The sequence below is a fragment of the Phyllostomus hastatus genome, unplaced genomic scaffold, assembly GCF_019186645.2.
Source record: "Phyllostomus hastatus isolate PE091 unplaced genomic scaffold, TTU_PhHast_1.1 phas_scaffold_397, whole genome shotgun sequence".
Taxonomy (NCBI): Eukaryota; Metazoa; Chordata; class Mammalia; order Chiroptera; family Phyllostomidae; genus Phyllostomus; species Phyllostomus hastatus.
The window spans coordinates 3,403,513-3,423,409 of record NW_025334029.1 but is presented as its reverse complement, the minus strand read 5'-3'; the positions used below and the strand labels follow the sequence as shown (position 1 = coordinate 3,423,409).

Sequence of the window (19,897 nt, the reverse complement as noted above, 5' to 3'; positions counted from 1 at the left end):
GGAATGTAGAAAAAAGAAGACAAATTTTCTGGTGGCATTCCTTAGAGTCAACAAGTGCTTCTCATCCACAATGGATGCTAGAGGAAATCACAGTATTCAACACTACTGTAAAAGAAATTAAAGTCTCAGTAATTCATGAGTGTAAACACATACTTGGAGAGGAACTTGACTACATGCTATTTCCTAGATTATTGAATAGATTTAAGATCAGATTCCCAATTCTATTCTCATGGGGTCCTTGGATTCAGAATTTAAAATATCCACTTCTGTATTGAACTAAGGCTTTTTTTCTTGTGTCACATATGCAAAGTCCAAATATGTACTCAAGAGCTGCTTTCTTAACAAAAAGGCAGGGTCTTTAAAAGTAAAGTGAAGTTAAAAAATGTGTAATTGGGACCCACAATAGCAAAGATAATCATGAAAAAAGAAGAGCAGGTAGGTTGATAAACTTTGCTTCCTTGCACAACCAAAAGGATAACAAGCAATTCAAAAACTGAAAACAACCAGAACTGTCAGAAAATCAAACTGTATGGAAGTCTGACAACCAAAAAGATAAAGAAGAAATATTCATCCAGACTAGTAGGAGAGGCAGAGATAGACAGCTTGCACAGAGAGGACAAGTGGCAAGGAGGCAGCTGGCAGACCAGGTGGGCAAGGTGGCAGCTGGCAGACTGGGCAGTCCCATATTCATGATAAACCAGGAAGAACAACTAGGGAGCGAGACAGACTGCATAATCCAGGGTTCCAACACAGGCAAAATAAAGCCTCAAAATCTCTGGCTGTAAAAACTGGGGGTTTCGGCAGCAGAAGAAACTGCCAGTCTCATAGAAGAGTCCATTGGAGGAGCCCATGGGGTCCTAGAATGCACAAAAGCCCACCCAACCAGGTATCAACACCAGAAGCACACAATTCGCTTGTGGGTAGTGAGGGAAGCAACTGAAAGGGGGTTGAGAGCTGAGCAAGCAGCATTGTTCCTTCTCTGACCTAACCCCTCATATAGTGCCACAATGTAGTGAAATGGGATGCCCTGCCCTGGTGAATATATAAGGCTCCACCCCTTACAACCTAACAGGTGCACTGAGACAAAGAAATATGGTTCAAATAAAAAACAGATCAAAACTGCAAAGAACTAAGCGACAAGAAGATAGCTAACTTATCAGATGCAGACTTCAAAACACTGGTAATCAGGATGCTCACAGAAATGATTGAGTATGGACACACAATAAAGGAAGAAGCAAAGGCTACATAAAGTGAAATCACACACACACACACACACACACACACACACACAGAACCAACAGTGAAGGGAAGGAAACCAAAACTCAAATCAATGACTAGGAGCACAAGGAAGAAATAAACAATCTACCAGAACAGAAAGAAGAAACAAGAATTCAGAAAAAATGATAAGAGGCTTAGGAACCTCGGGGACAACTTTAAATGTTTCAACATCTGAATCATAGGGGTGCCAGAAGGAGAAGAGGAAGAGCAAGAAATTGAAAATTTATTTGAAAAAATAATGAAAGAAAAACTCCCCAATCTGGTGAAGGAAAAAGACATACAAGTCCAAGTAGCTCAGAGTCCCAAACAAGTTGGACCCAGAGAGGAACACATGAAGACATATCATAATTACATTAGTCAAGATTAAAGATAAGGAGAGAATCTTAAAAGAAGCAAGAGAAAAAGAAGCAGTCACCTACAAAGGAGTTACCATAAAACTATCAGCTGATTTCTCAGAAGAAACTTTACAGGCAAGAGGGGGCTGGAAAGAAGTATTTGAGGTCATGAAAAGCAAAAACCTATATCCAACATTACTCTATGTATCAAAGGTGTCATTTAGAATGGAAGGACACAAAGAAGGGAAAGCATCATCAAGGAGCATGTATAAAAGACCCATGGAGAAAGACAATGGGGGGAAGATTGAATGTAGGAGGTGGGGGAAGCCAGACACATCAGAAAATATGTCATATCCCATTTATATTGAATCATCAGAATGGACGAATTAATAGATAGAGAAATTAGGTTGGGAGTAAGGGTTTCATGGAGGAAAGAATGGAGACTGCTTAATGGGCACAGGGTTTCCTCTTGAGATATGGAAATGTTCTAAAATTTATTGTGATTGATACACAAATATGTGAATATACTAAAAGCCATTGAATTGTACACTTTAATCAGTTAATTGCATGTTATGTGAATTATATCTCAAAATAGTTATCTTTAAAAAAACCATCATCTCAAAAACTCCACTTTATTTGTCTAAAATGAAGAGAGTTTTAAGAAAGGGATGTTATAGGGGATGCTGCTCTAGATAAAATGGGTATTCATATTTATCTAATGCATTACTCCCATTTTCCAGTTCACTTTACCTGCTTACAATGAGGCTGTAGCTTCAAGATCTGCTCAGGACACTGTCTAGTTAATTCAAACTAGTAGTCCCATTGGCAGAGCCTTCCAGGTTGTGCTGTAGTGGTTCCATATACCAATAGTAGGTTAGCTAAAGGAACATGTTTGGGTTTTTTTGTTTTTTCTTTTTTGGTTCAGTGGGGTACCCTCAAATAAGAATTAGTTGGGTTAATCCACTGATGAGTTGCATCATTAATGCAACTCAGCTTTACTTATCCCAGTGGCTCAAAGTAGATTGTGATATTCCATAGGCAATAGGTCAAATAAGTTTGGGAAATGGCAGTAAACTGTATTCTGCCTCTTAGATATGCAGGATTTACATTAGAATATTAAGGGATCAGAATTCAACTTAGAAGAAAATATTTTATCACCATATATTTTTGACAAATCTTCATCAAACACCAATACCCACACATGCATAACACCTATTAGCATCTTTGCAAATAATCTCCAATGTACCACACTGTGGGAAATGTTAACTTAGTCCATAAAATTGGCTAAAGAAAGAAAAAACATGACCTTGAATATTCCACTGTCTGTTATCTTGCTTTGAGGACTTGTAATTAAAAAAATGAACATGGACACATAACACCCAAGTCCTTAGAATAGTATTTCCTAATCTTTCCATTTCTTGGTCCACATAGGAAAAGATGGAGTAGTAGTATGGTTTGCTGTGAAGATATTCCAGGGCTCCTGGGCCCTGCTACCCTGAAGGTTATTAAAGTCATAGATTATTAATCTATGCTACTGAAAATCTGTGGGGAAGTTCTGCTCTGGATAATCTACCACAAAACCACCCTAATTCAACTATTTTCATATTGGATAATTAGTAGACAAATTGTGTGATACTTCACTTATCTGGACATTGGATAATTTGTGCAGACACAACCATAATATATTTCACATTCTGGTCAGATTGATATAGTTTTGTTGAGGCAGTAGGAAGCAGTTAGAGCAAAGGTGATTTAACACCATATTGACACATCCATGAACAGAACTGGATACTCTGAGGAGTGAGACTGAGAATAAAAGAATCTAAGCACATAGAACATTTTCATCTTTATTGAGATGTAATTGACATATAACATTATGTAAATTTAAGGTGTAAAACATGAGGTTTTGATATACTATATTGCAAAATGATTACCACAAAAAAAGATTAGTTAAAACATCCTTCACCTCATATAGTTACCATTCATGTATGTGTGTATGGTGAGAACTTTTAAGATTTCTCTTATCAAATTTCAAGGATAAAATACAGCATTGTTATTTATAGTCAACATGCTGTACATTAGATACCCCAAACTGGGAGTTTATACCTTCGACTACCTTCACCCACTTCCTACATACCCCTTCTGTAGCAACTGTCAGATACTCTGTTTCTATGAGTTCACTGTTCTTAGATCCCTCATATAAGTGAGACTGTACAGTATTTGACTTTCTATGTCTGCCTTGTCTCACTTAGCATAATTACCTCAAGGTTCACCCATGTTCTTGCAAATGGCAGGATTTCCTTCTTTTTATGAAATATATACATATATATGTATAAATATACAAACATTTTTTATCCATTTATCTGTTGACAGAAACTTAAGTTGTTTCCATGTCTTGGCTATTGTAAATAGCTCTGTAATGAACATGGGGGGTGCAAATTTCTCTTTGAGATAGTGGTTTCATTTACTTTGGATATATTACCAGAAGTGTAATTGATGGTTCATATGACAGTTTTATTTTTAATTTCTGAGGAAACTTCATACTGTTTTTTTCATAGTGGCTCTACAGTTTACCAAGAGTAAACACCTAGAATTTTTGATTAACCAAGAGTAAACACCTAGAATTTTTGATTAACCAGATTTCCTGTGCAAATGGCACAATGGGGAACCACAGTGTTAATCTTGAATGGTCTTCTTGAATCATTGAAGAAAGGTTAGATTATGCCTGCGATTGTTTCTTGTTAAAGGTATTCACTCTCTTCTAATTTCTTGAAATTTATTCATTCTACATGTGGTAGTTCCAGTAACCAAATTATTTGGATTAACCAGGTAAGTTGTTTCCCCAGGCCTGTCAAATATCAAAAGCAAAAATATAACACTTTTAAAATGCAGATTTATTGTTTTTATTATTTGTTTCATTATTTTTATTTGGGGGAATTAGAGGTATATTTATAATTTTTGGAACAGTAAAATTATTTCAAAGATCAAATTTCAGAAAGATTCACAATATGATATCTCTTGAAAGATGAATCCAATTCAACATGAAGTTTCATTATGAAGAAACCATTACATGTGAAGACACTGGTTATTGAAAATTGAAATAAAGTGAGATGAAACTAACTCCAATGTGTTTAAGATTTTAGTTTCTTTGAATGTCACAAAGAACTCGGTATATCTAATCATCTTCATTATGCTCACTGGGAATTGAGTTTTGTTGATATTTCACAAGGTTGTTTCTTCATTGCTAGAAATTCAAGTATTGTATTAAGCTATACACTACTTAAATCAGTAGTTAAAAGCATTGTGTGACTGCTGGATCCTGGGAATTATTTTACTTTCCCTGTCTTGGTTAAAATAAATAAGAATAATAATCTGGATATGAAATTCATAAAAGAAGGGCACCAACCAGTCATCAGAGACCAACATTTTAGCTTTTGTACTTAATATCTAAATGATTAAAAACCTAGAAATAGACATTAGATACATTATGTCTGACCAAGTTTTCTTATGCTCTAATGAGTTGCCTAAGCAGATAGACTTTGAACAGGAACACAACAGGCGAATCACCTCTACCCTTCTCTCTCTCTCTCTCTCTCTCTCTCTCTCTCTCTCTCTCTCTCTCTCTCTCTCTCTCTCTCTCTCTCTCTCTCTCTCTTTACATTAGAAATTGTTTTATTATTTTAATTCTAGTCCTTTTTCATCTTAATGATTTAATCTTTTAAAATTTTATTTTATTGTTGTTCAAGTACAGTTACCAAATTATTTTGATTAACCAGAGTTTTCCAAACCAGATGCCTTTCCCCTCACCAACCTCCCCACCTCTCCCTTTTTCATTATAAGTTTTGCTTAAGAAGCTAGAGGGTTAAATTGCACTATATGCTCTGATGAGCATCCCCTCTGCTCTCTCCCCTCTTGTTCATAAACTTATCCTTTCTGGCAACCCCTCCAACTCTACCATCCTCATGAATAAAATCAGCTTTTTAGTACCTTCCCTCCAGCCTCCAGAATTAGTGTCACCCCAAGTTTACCAGAGCCCCCTGATAGAAGGCTTTTCTATCAATTTACTCCTTCCCTTCCTCCCTGCTAGAGACTCCATGTATTCTTTCTATAATATTCTGTTTCCATTTGGTGAAGTTTGGGAGTTGGGGTATATTTCTGAATTTGGGTTTCCTGGATACTTGTGTTGTACTGTCCTGTCATAATAACTCTGGATTATTTTTTATAATTAAAAAGTCAACAAGCAGAAAATGATTGATGTCTATGAAAGTACTGTGAGAATTTCACTATTTAGTATTACCATCTTCTTTCCTCTTACCCTACACTACACAATTCTGTCCTGTCATCCATACAGGATCTTTGAGGTCCTAGATCATTATGTAAAATAGTTTTATAATAAGTATTTGAAGTAAAAAATTACAGTGAACCATGCCCCTACACTTAAAATATTTAATGTGCATGCTAAAACTACAATATGATTACTGACCTGTTAGCCAATAAGCCCCCCCAAACAATTCAAAGTAAATTTCTCTAATATATCTAGTTATTCTACACTGTGTGAAGGATTGCTAATGAATGTGATGCCTGAATAATCAGAAAGACTCAGTATTATAACAGTGCTGGCCTGGATTATGTTCCACTGGCACCCAAAACCAGTTCATTCCATGCAAATTTTTTTGAGTGTGTTCCTCATCCAGTGATGACTTTTTCAATAAAAATCAACATCAGTTATTTCAAGTACTGCATAAGAGCAATCCCTGAGAGTGCAGATCAAGGAATTCAATTCTAGGAAATGCTATATGAGTCAAAACTAACCCTGTAGCAGTGTTATTTCCTGAAATGTGGTCTTTTTTTGTTTCATTCATACATATCAATATAAAGTGAGAAATTTAAAAAAAAATCTCATCACTGATGAAGTTAAAATCTCATCACTGATGAGCTGATAACAGTCCAGACAAACAGATGCACAGAATGGTTCAGTCCCTTATTGTCACACCATTGATGTCACAGTGCAGTGGCACAGGTTACTTACTCATGGGCATGCCCAGCTCCAGCGTCTGCAGACTGGAGGACATGCAGGGATTACAGGCTAGAGAGCTAACAGAGCATCTGCCTGACAGACACAACTATCTGTGACATGTTCTCTCCTCAGTTCCTTTAAAAGGCTGTGATCTTACAGGAAATAAAGTTAGTTTTGTCCAGTAAAATCTATGCTTGCTAAGCACATGAGAAGCATTGCCACAACTTACTACTAGCCCCCCAAAATTTAAGTAAACACAAAAGCCACCAGGAACATTGAAATGGCCAGTGTACACATCTATCTAAAGTGACAAAAGCTTTAGTGTTGAGGAATGCAGACAGAAGAGATAAACCCAGTACTTCAGAATGATTGGAGCTTATTTAAATGGCAACTAACAGGTTAATTTTTTTAAGGTAGCTATTAAGGTATTTTATATCAGTTAAGGGAAAGAAGGGGAATGGGAGTCATTGTCAAGTACAATATAAAAGGTTCCAACTTCACTATTTTTTAAAGTAATAAAGCAAAAAAAAAAGTACTGATTAAAAAAAATCTCAAGCCCTGGCTGGCGTAGCTCAGTGAATTGAGCACAGGCTGGGAACCAAAGTGTCCCAGGTTCGATTCCCAGCCAGGGTACATTCCTGGGTTGCAGGCCATGACCCCAGCAACCACACATTGATGTTTCTCTCTCTCTCTCTCTCCCTCTCCCTCTCTCTCTCTCTCTCTCTCTCTCTCTCTCTCTCTCTCTCTCTCTCTCTCTCCCTCCCTTCCCTCCCTAAAAATAAATAAATAAAATCTTAAAAAAAATCTCATCATTGAGATGTGACCAGAGGATTTGATTACTTATATATTCATGAAAATACCATGAAATAAAAGAAATCTTTCTTAGTTTTATACTCCACAGAGTTATTGTCTAAACCCTTGTGGCTAGAAATATCTGTGATTCTATATGTCAAACCTTGCTTAAGGATAAGATCCTTTAGAGTTGCCCACTTTGGAGCCATAGAAATTCTGAAACTATGGGCCAAAGTGGATAGTTACCAAAGGCTTCTTCATGTGTGACAGTGAAGTATGGTGGGAAGGAGAAAGGGGAAATCAGGTGTTTCTCATATTCCCTGGCTCTGAAGAAGGCAACTGGGCATGTTTTGGCATTGGCTGTTGTGTGCCCCATCTTGCTAATTTCTGAGCATCAAGTTGGACTTTCAGAAATAGAAAATCCCATGCATTGTCAGCTGTTGAATTAATGACCTTTCTGTTTCCTTGTCCCACATTGACAAAAGGGTGCCTATGTCATTATTTAAAATGCCTAATGTCATCAAACACAACTGCCTATGTGTAACCCCTAGCCATAGAGAGGCTGACATCTTTCCTCCTGTGACCTCCCTTCAAAATCAAGAATGAGAATATATTCTGAGTAGGAAAGTGGATGTAGACCAGAGAGATCATTTGTGAGGCAAAATTATAGCTCTATAAAGACAGTAAAACTAAATTGAAAATGCCTTAGAGTTAAACCAATATGAAATATAGACTATTTTAAAAGAAATCTTGGATGCTTTCAAGGAAAAGTTAGTAATTTACTTAAAGGTTAATAAAGAGTTGAGTGATTATCCACAGGACAATGCAAAATCAGGCTTATTCTAAGACTAAACTTGGTCTCATATTAAACTAGGATGGTTGAACTTCAAAGTCATATCTATATATTCTTACACTCATTCACTCAACAAATATTGAGTTCCTGCTATATGTCTGGTACTTTTTCAGGTGTTAAGGTGACAACAGTGAGTAAAACAAAATTGGCACTCATATAAACCTTACATCCTGGTGGGAGGTTACACCTTAAAACAAAGATAGATTATAGCTAAATAGATTGACCAATCCAATAGGCAGACAGATAGATGAATACAGTATGATGATATTATTAAACATAAAAAAATAAAGTAGGGTAAAAGGAGATGGTGAGGGTATATGTTGGAGAGGTTGCCTTTTGGCACAGGGTGGGTGTCCAATGATATTGCTCTTCAGCAACGCTTTTATAAAATTTATTTTCAGGGTATTCACTATCCACAAGAGAAAATCACTTTATTTTTTAAATAATACACACATTAATTGCATTGACTGACCACTTTTTCAATATTCCTGGCTCTGAGTCATGTTCTTGGACTAGTTTTCAAAAGTTAAACCCACATTCATGGGTCTACCACCAGGATTCACTAAGGATCTACCACTAAGGATCACCAGAACCTTACACATGTGTGATGGAACTCTCAAACAGGATCTCCCAAAAGGCTTTGAAGCACAACAGTGTCACTGCAAAAGGGCCTGGCTGTGCTTGGCTCTGTTATTGTCGGGCAGACCGCATTTTGGGTGGATTTGAAAACATAGTATTTTCTAGTTGTATTATATATGTAACCACATGTTTCTGTAGTACTAAAAACAGTAGGGTCTTCTGTTTCTTTTAAAAATCCTCCTCTAGCCCTGGCTGGCATAGCTCAGTGGGTTGAGCATGGGCTGCGAACCAAAGTGTCGCAGGTTCGATTCCCAGTCAGGGCACATGCCTGGGTTGCAGGCCACGGCCCCCAGCAACCACACGTTGGTGTTTCTCTCTCTCTCTTTCTCCCTCCCTTCCCTCTCTAAAAATAAATAAATAAAATCTTTTAAAAAATCTTAAAAAAAATCCTCCTCTACAATATAGTTTCAACCATATCAAATCCACTTTTGGGAATAGGTGGGGTTTAACTTACATATAAGTATATAGTATATATATATATATATATATATATATATATATATATATATACACACACACACACACACACACACACACACACACTTATATATATTATATTACTTATATATAATATATACATATATAGAGAGAGATATGAGCAACCATTCATATTTTTAAAGCAAGTTTGCTGGTATGTATACTTTGCTTAGTAAACATATTATAATTTGGAGTGAGTTAAACTTTCATTTGGCCAATGTTGGTAGTAATACACATCTCCAGTGAGTGTGAGAGAGACAGATAAGGTGTGTGACTACATGTTGATGCTGTTATTATCAGATTTTTGGCACTGTTCATTGCAAGGTGTGATAATGCAGAGACAAATGAGTATGAATGAACTCCTTGGCTGCCCGGAGTTGCCCTTCTAGAAACTCACAAAGCTCACATAGTCATACACTCACAGAGTATTTACAACACTTTGTAAAACTGGTAAAAAATAAGCAAAAATCCATAAGAGTTATCAGAAATATTTTCCCCAGCTACATGGAACTCGTAGAAATACAGTAGTGAGAGGAGAAAAGCAGTGAAAATATTAGGGGGTAGTGTGAAGAGAAATTGACACTGAGAAAAAGATTTGAGAACTTCTAGGGTTATGGTAGGCTTTGTCTGCCCAACACCAGTGACAATTCTATCTTGGGTTTAAATTGCCATGGAGCATGAGGATGCATTAAAGTATAGAGTATATAAAGGCATTTGCATGTAAAAACTGGGTTATAAAGACATGCAATCTAACCCCATGCTGTAAATTCTACAAATAGTAGTATTTTCCTGTGGAAGAATGATTTGCCACCCTCTTTTTGAATGTTGGCTCTTTAGATAACTGCTGTTGGTTTAGGTAAAAGCTTTCATAAAGCAGAAACTTTTTGTTTCCTATTTCATTCCCTAACCAAGGTGAGTTATTTTGATAGTTCTAAGTACCCCCGAACCCCTAGTCAACTAAATATGAACTTATGACCCCAGATTCCTGACTTTGAAGATGTTCTGCGATTGATGGAGGAGTGATTTACTATTGGGACCCCTGAGTGTAGTTACCCTAGGGGCATGCATCAATTTCCTAGAAATAAAAATAGCCCTATTGTGCTTATGTTTGTAGCTAACAAAAGCACACTCACAAAGCATTTTTATGTCTGTGAAATAAATTCAGAAAATGAAGTTAGAATAATACTGGTTGATCAAAATGTCCATATGGGTTTTTTCTGTAAAATAAAAGACACATTTTTCATTTTCACCAATAACTTTATAATGATTTAGCTATTCTGAGTACATCAGCAATCTCCTGCTATTGGCTTCTAGTGGGTAGAGGCCAAGGGTGCTGCTAAACATTTTCCAATGCATAAGATAGCCTACAGCAAAGAATTATTTGACTGAAATGTCAATAATAGCAAGAAACTTTGCAAACCACTTTTGACAAATTTGATCAGCCACAGTACCTTCTCCATATACTTTCCAAATCTTTTTTTGCATTTCAGTTTCATTTTCACTTTCTTGAAATAATAAAGCATAATATGTCAAAAATACTATGTACCTTCTTCCATCTTCAGTGTCAAAATGGTGGAACAAAAATTCACCAATTTTTATGGTTTTTAATGCATATTGATATGACAGCTGTCACAATACAACTTAACAAAATTGTTTTGAATTAAGTTAAAGACAACTAATCACAACTACAGATTTCATACAGGACAAACTAAACAAACTTTTTTACCAACCCAACCCAATAGTTTGTGTGTCATATCTAAAACACTATATTTTAGTGCAGCCTAGATGTTTGAATAATGCTTAAGGAATCATATCAAAGTAAATTTAAAAAAATATTTTATTTATTTTATTTTAGAGAGAGGAGAAGGGAGAGATAAAGAAAGGGAGAGAAACACCATTATGTGGTTACTCCCCATGTGCTCCCTACTGGGGAACCTGGCCTGCAACCCAGGCACATGCCCTTACTGGGAATCAAGCCAGTGATACTTTGGTTTGCAGGCTGGTGCTCAATCCACTGAACCACACCAGCCAGAGCTCAAAGTAAAATTTTTAAAAATGCAAGAAACAATCAAGGGTCAACAAAGCCACAAGGGAACAACTGGGCACTTACAGAAGCCCTAAATGAGATGAGATTTATATCAAGGTCCACGGAGAAGGATTAGTCAGATATAATCAGAGAGGATTTGATATGTCTATCACTCTACAAACAATGAACAAAAAGGAAAAAGGACTCAAGAACATGGACAACAGTATGGTGATTGCAGGGGGTGCAGCATAAAGGGACTAAATGGTAATAGGAAAATATTTTTTAAATAATTTTTATTTTAAAAAGGGTAGCTTATAATCATTCTCTAACTCTAACATTTAACTTTCTAGAACAAAATAATCTTTTTAGCGTTTTTTTTAGTTTTGTCAAAATTACAGTCTTCTCCACTTACTGTCAAAAGCGGGGTCTGAATTCTTGGTAGTGGGATGCATTAGGTATCTTGGCATATACATACAACTGCTCTTTTCTGTCTTTTCTCTCCTGCTATTCAGAAACTTGGAATTTCTTTCCACCGTGAAAAATGCCCCCTGTCCTTTGCTGCCTCTTCCTGCCAGACATGGCCCACAACACTGCATCTGATTCTTTCACCCACAACACTGCATCTGATTATTTCTCATTATGCCTTTTGCAAGTGCTGTTCTGGTCTTTCAATGGCTTTATCCCACCTGTTCACCAGGGGCTTCCTGATGATCTAGGGCTATCCCAGTCCAGGTAAGTGCTTGCTCTTTTGTCTGTGCCTCATAGAATGCTTATGCGTGCTTCCATAGCAAATCTTGTCTATTATACTGCACTGTGATGATGTGTCTGTTTCCCTATTAGAGGGTGAGGATTTCTAGGGCAGAGACTTTACTTCACTGATCTCCCTATCAGATGAGACTAGCAAATAGTAGTCAATTCACATTTTTGAAAAGATCATATGTGCATGGCTTGCTGGAATTTCTAGTGAGTCAGCTATGTGATTCTGAGTTTGTAACAATTTTTTGAAAGATTGTTGAATGGCAATATTAAAATAAAATTCTAGGTGTGATTCTTACTAAAAACTGAGTTAACTTGTATGAATGGATTAAACAGAGTTGTTGATTATTGCCTGGGCAGCAATAAAAAGTAATTATTGAGGAGCACAGAGTTATAAAGTAATGTGATATTGGATAAGGAAGTATTTTTTGAATGTTGTCTCTCTTAAAAGTGTCCTAATTTCCTTTAAAATGGCTTAAGTCTACATTTACTGGCTTGTTTGAGGACCCTTTGCTTCACTAATAAATGGGTGCTTCATATTTCCACTTCATCATCATCATTATTAGAGTGTTAATTCACCATCTACAGAAAAAAGGTTCCCCAAAATCTTTTGGACATATGAGTGATGGTAAAACACCATGCTTAAATTTTTTAAAAAATTTATTGTTGTTTAGTTACATGTGTCCTACCTTTTCCCCATTGCTCACCCTTATCCCACTAAAGCTTTGAAGAAACTCTTTGTTATAGACATGAAGTTAGCATAATCAAAATTGGTAGAATTGTTAAAGTTCCCAAAAACTTACTGATGCAAATTTTTGAGACATTTGATGACATATTCTAAAATAACAAACTGTTACATGAAGTTCAATAATATGATTTCTAAAAGCAACAACAAATTTACAGGTGTTAAAAGTGAACATGTGTGTCTTATGAGTTGATAAGAATGAGACAGAGAGTCCAAAATGGAGAGCATTTCTGGAATATTTGTGTCTTGAGAAGTGTATGCTCTAGATATTAGTTGTATCATCTGAGATTGCCTAGATACTGCAACTCCAATTAACCATGAAAAAGAGAGTGGCCAGAAATTTGTACAAGCTTCATTAGTTGTGAAGATGATCGCTAGAAATTTCTACATCTGATTATAGCTATCTGGGAAACATAAAAGGCACGATTTATTTTATGCAGCCATTCAGATAGAGGATTGCTCTTTTGCCTTTAGCAACCCTTAGAATGATGAGAGCTGAATAAAGATTGACTATACTTTTGTTGATGTAGGGATCATACTGGTCTAGGTGCCTCACTGAAATGAGTGGGCCAGGCAGCTTACCCAATGTTCTTCAGAGCCTTATGAGGGACTGTTGAATTAATGGTTCTCTTTCAGAGGGACCTACTCATGAATGCCCCTTACAATCATTGAGGATTGCTCTGTACCACATTCAAAATTCATAAAAATTGTTGAGATTGCTACTGGGAGGCAAGATGGTGGAGGAGTGAAGGGAAGCCACAGTAATCTCCTCCCAGGACCATTGTGGAATTACAACTAAATTGTGAAGAAATCACCCAGAAGAAACAACTGAACAATAGTGAGAAGCCTTATAACCTCAGACAGACAGAAGAATCATCTTCAGCACTAACTGACTCAAGAGGGCTGACTGGGTGCCCACAGGTGGCAGCACGAGAGGGATAATTGAGCATCTGGTTGGATCCTCCTGAGAATTGTGGGGTCTAAACACTAAATAGAGATCCCCAGCCTAGAGCATGAAAGCCCAAAAATTACACAGGTAACCAGTGGCAAAAATCAGTAGGGTTGCTCACTACCTAGGCAGCTGGAGATACAAAGAGCCCTTTAAAGGGCTAATGCACAAATTTTCATTTGTAGCCACTTACCTGGGCTCTGGCAAAGGTGGGAAAGTGTGGGCTAGAAATGCCAAAGGAGAGACTGGTGATGGAAGCTTTGGGGAGACAGCTCAGAAAATAGACACTGGGATACCAGTGCTGAGTAATTTCCAATATGGCAGTACCCACCTTGCTCAGAGAGACCACTCCTCTCCAAGCAGAAACAACCTGAGGGGAAACAATAGACCCAACACCAGGAGGGATTCTGCCATGCCTATTGGGGGCTTAACCCTGACTGCTGAGTGCAGAGTGTCTTGATTAACAACTGAAGGAGACATCTACAGAGAGTAGATTACTGGTACTCTCAGAGCAGGCTGCCTAAGATCAGATGAGGTCAACATCTGACATCACCAGAGGCTGATCAAGAAAGAGAAAATAGTGGTAAATACTAGAACCTATGGAGACAAAAATCTACTGTGGTCTCCATGATTTGTGATATTTTCTTTCCTGCATAGCTTTTTAGTATTCATTCTTGTCCAGTAAATTTGTGAATATTGAGTCACTACATTTTATACTATAGTTTATTTCTCTCCTTTCTTATAATAGTCTCAATTTATTTACACCCTTATTAATACTGGCTCATTTGTGGTTGTTAGTGGAATTGCAGGAAGGGGGATATTTTTGCAGATGTGGGGTTCTTCCCAGAGCTTATTGGTTATATATATATGTTTTCATCCCAAAGAAGCAAAATACACATTCTTTTCAAATGCACATGGAATATTTTCAAGGACAGACCACCAGACAGGACACAAAATGAGCCTCAACAAATCCAAGAAAACTGAAATCACATCAAACATTTTCTCAGACCACAAGGGCCTGAAACTAGAAACCAACCTCAAGGAAAAACCTCAAAAACACTCAAATTCATGGAGCTTAAATAGCATGTTATTAAATAACAAATGGGTTAATAATGAGATCAAGGAAGAAATAAAACAATTTCTGGAAACCAAAGAAAGTGAACTCACAACAGTTCAAAACTTGTGGGACACAGTGAAGGCAGTTCCAAGAGGGAAGTTCATAGTAATACAGGCCTACCTACAAAAGACAAATACCATATGATCTCACCTATAAATGGAACCGAATCAACAACACAAACAAACAAGGAAAATATAACTTGAAACATTGAAATTAAGAAATGACAGTAGGAATTCCCTTCTGAATTCCCAGAAGGGAAGTGGGAGGGGATAATGGGGGCAAATGGAGGAACTGTTTTCAATGAAGATATATAAAGGACACATGGCAAAGCCAAAGAGGGGTAGGGTTGAGGTTGTAATGTGGGGATGGCTGGGGCTGGTGGGAGTGGTTGAGGGAAAATGAAGAAAACTGTACTTGAATAACAATAAAAAAAGAAACATTTCAAATAACTGAACCCTACATCCACAAGTACTGGAAGGAAAATAACAAAAAAAGCCCAGAGGATGTAGAAGGAAGGAAGGAAATAACCAACATCATAGAAAAATTAAATGATATAGAGACTATAAGAACAATTCTAAGTATCAATAAATTCAGAAATGTTTCTTTGAAAAGATAAACAAAATCAACAAACCTTTAAAGAGCCTTACCAAAAGAGAGAGGAGAAGAGAGAGAGAGAGAGAGAGAGAGAGAGAGAGAGAGAGAGAGAGAGAGAGAAGCCAAAATAAACAAAATCAGAGATGAAAGAGGAGAGATTACAACTGATACTGTGGAAGTACACAGGATTTTAAGAAATAACTATGAAGAACTCCATGCCAATAAATTTGAAAAACTCAGTGAAGTGGACACATTTCTAGAAAATAATATATTACAAAACTGAATCAAGAAGCACAAAGCCTGAACAGACCAATAACAGCTGGTAAAATCGAAGTAGTAATCAAAAAAACTTCCAGCACATGAAAGTCCTGGATGGGATGGTTTCACAGAAGAATTTCACAGCACATTTAAGGAAGACCTAACCCCTATACTCTCAGATTATTCCAAAAATATCCAAGAAGATGGAACACTCCCAAACTCTTTTTACAAAGTCAGCATCATCCTAATTCCAAAACCACATAAAGACACAACAAAGAAAGAAAACTACAGGCCAATGTTGATGATGAACATAGATGCTGAAATTCTCAACAAATTACTGGCAAACTGCATCCAACAATACATTAAACATACCATACAACATGATCAAGTGGGATTGATCCCAGGGATACAAGGATGGTACAACATTAGCAAATCAATAAACAAAATATATCACATAAATAAAAGGAAAGACAAAAATCACATCATCACATCAATAGATATGGAAAAAAGCATTTGAAAAGGTGCACCACCCATTTATAATAATGCCCAGCAAAGTAGGAATAGAGGGAGCATTCCTCAACATAATAAAGGCCATATAGGAGAAACCTACAGTCAACATCATACTCAATGGGCAAAAACTATAAGCTTTCTCACTAAGATCATGAATAAGACAAGGATGTCCACTTTCACCACTACTATTTAACGTAGTATTGGAAGTCCTATCCACAGTCCATCCATTGGACAAGAAAAAGAAATAAATCTCATCTAAATTGGAAAGTAGGAGGTATAACTACCATTGTTTGCAGATGACATGATACTGTACACAGAAAATCCTATGGACTCTATCCAAAAACTCATTGATCTAATAAATTAATTTGGTAAAACAGCAGGATACAAAGTTAATATTCAGAAATCAAAGGCATTTTGGACACCAACAATGAAATAAAAGAAATAGAAATCAGGAAAAATATCCCATTTGCTATAGCAAAAAGAAAAATGAAATGCCTAGTAATAAACCTCACTGAAGAGGTAAAGACATATACTGAGAAAACTACAAAACACTGAAGAAAGAAATTAAGGAAGATACAAATAAATGGAAGCATATGCAGTGTTCTTGGATTGGAAGAATTAATATGGAAATATCCATACTACCAAAAGCAATTTATACATTCAATACAATCTCTATTAAAATACCAATTACATATTTCACAGACATACAGCAAACATGTCATAAATTTATATGGAGCCATAAACAACTCTGAATAACCACAGCAATTTTTAGAAAGAAGAATAAATCAAGAGGGGTCAAAATACCTGACATCAAACTATATTACAAGGCCATGGCCATATAAAAGGTCTGGTACTGGCATCAGAAAAGACACATAGATCAATGGAACAGAATAAGAGGCCAGAAACAAACCCAACCCTCTGTGGTCAATTAATACTTAACGAAGGTGGCAGAAGCTTAAAATAGAGTAAAAATAGCCTCTTCCACAAATGGTGTTGTCAGATCTGGACAGCTACATGTATTAAAAAAAAATGAAACTTGACCACCAATTACACTGAACACAAAAATACACTCAAGATGGGTAAAAGACTTAAATATATGTCATGACACCACAAAAGTCCTAGAAGAGAACATAGGCAGGAAAATCTCAGATATTCCATGCAGTGATACTTTCATCGATATGTCCTCTAGAGCAGGGGACATAAAGGAATGAATAAACAAATGGGACCTCATCAAAATAAACAGCTTCTGCATGGCTAAAGAGAACAGCATTAAAGTAAAAAGAGAACCAACTATATAGGAAAACATATTCGCCAACAATACTTCAGACAAGGGTTTGACCTGTCTTCTATATAAAGAACTCATATGACTCTACTCCAGGAAGAAAGACAACCCAATTAAAAAATTGGCAAAATACCTGAATAGACACTTCTCCAAGGAGGACACATAGAGGACACAGAGACATATGAGAAGATGCTCAGCATCACTAGCCATCAGAGATGCAAATTAAAACCACAATGAGATACCACTTCACACTGGTGAGAATAACCATCATAAACAAAGCAAAAACAAGTGCTGGCGACGTTGTGGAGGAAAGGGAACACTAGTACACTGTTGGGAATGCAGACTGGTGCAGCCTCTGTGGGAAAAAGTGTGGAATTTCCTCAGAAAACTAAAAATGGAAGTGCTTTTGACCCAGCAATTCCACTCATGGGACTATACCCTAAGAACCCTGAAATACCAATTCAAAAGAACCTTGCACCCCAGTATTCATAGCAGCACTATTTACAGTAGGCAAGTGCTGGAAGCAAGCTAAGTTCCCATCAGTAAATGAGTGGATGAAAAAATTATGTTACATTTACATGATGGAATATTACACAGCAAAAAGAAACATGGAGCTTCTACACTTTGTGATAGCTTGGATGGATATGATATGGGGAGCATTATGCTAAGTGAAATAAGCCAGACACTGAAAGATAAATACCACAAGATCTCCCCTATAAGTAGAACCTAATCAACAAAACACACAGGCAAGCAAAACATAACCAGAGACATTGAAATTAAGAACTATCTGACAGTAACTAGAGGGGAGGTCGGAAGGTAATGGGGGGGAAGGGGAAGGGTTGTAAGGAACAGGCATAAAGGGCACATGGAGAAAGACAAAGGGTGGTAGGATTGAGAGTAGGTGTTGGGGATGGCTGTGGTGCGATAAGTGGTGATCGGAAAGTGGAGACAACTGTACTTGAACAAAAGTAAAAAATAAATTAAATGAAAAGCAAACTTTAATATCAAATATTTCTTAAAATAGCATAATTATAAAACAGGATTTTAAGCTTTATTTTTTTCAGAGGTGTAAGAACCATATAAATTATCTAGGTTCTGTAGAAAGGAAAGGACATGTCCAATTTTAGACTTCAAGCTAGTGTTTGATTTAGGAGTAGATCATAGGTCTTATAGACTGTGTTTATGTTAAATAATTAGGAGACTAACTGATGAATCACAGTAACAAGTTAGAGCTTTTCAATGTTATTTTACTCTACTAAGCTAGTCTCTTTCACCTGGATAAGCTCCAAGGGTCCTAAGCCACCATTTTCTCTGTACCTTGGCTTCAAACCCAACCTTTCACTGCCTGCCAACTCAGCACTAGTATCTCAGTCCAGCAGTCTTTAAAGTCCTGGTGCAAATGTCTCCTGTTCCTCCAACCCTTCTCCAATAGTGATAACTAGAAGCACTTTCTGTACTTAGAGCTTCCTTCATACATTACCTGTCCTCCACTCAACAAATGTATCTCTATTTTGTATTCAGTTCTTTGAAAACCAATTATATCTCTCCAACTGGACTCTAAATTCCTCGAGGGTAAGAACTGTGCCATATTTATTTTTAATCCCCTCACCATCCATCACAGTTCTGGGAATGCTATAGATCCTCAATATATATTCAATGAGTGAATAGGTGAGTAATGCACTAAATTCATGGTCAGGATAATCTTTGTGGCTATTTGTCTTTTTTGAATAATGAAACCACTGTATCTATGAGATGAACTGGTTTTTAATAAAGCTATGATTTCCTGAGCAAAGTGGATTCTGATCCTTATTTATAAAAGACAGCTATAATGTTGTTAAATATATAAGAAATAAATAATGTTATGTTTGACAACTGTGCACTCTGTCTCTCTTTTCCCTATTTCTTTTCTTAACAGATGTCAACCTCAGTTAGATTTAACTCAACTTATTAGGGCATGGATTTTAGCCAAAAGCAATTGACATTTGCAGAAGTGTACTATCACATATGTCTTAATAATACAAATGTGCTTTTTAAAAATGTATGTGATAAGTCACATATGGTAAAAGAAATCTGTACATCTCTTAGGCCTTCTTGTCACAATACAATCTTGGAGATAATTGCTGCAGAACATGAATATACAAGTGCAATGCTCTCTGACACATTAAAGAGCCACAGTTTGAACATACTAAACAAACTTGGATACCAGTATCTTTTTCATAGTTGGAGCAATATGAGGGGGGCCCCACAAAAGTAGAATTTATTTATAAAA

General features: G+C 36.6%; 1 protein-coding gene across 1 annotated transcript in view; it reads right to left on the bottom strand.

Moving 5' to 3' along the window:
* AFF2 (AF4/FMR2 family member 2) overlaps positions 1–19,897 on the bottom strand; it is a 572,513-nt gene that overhangs the window by 140,210 nt on the left and 412,406 nt on the right. The window lies entirely within an intron of this gene.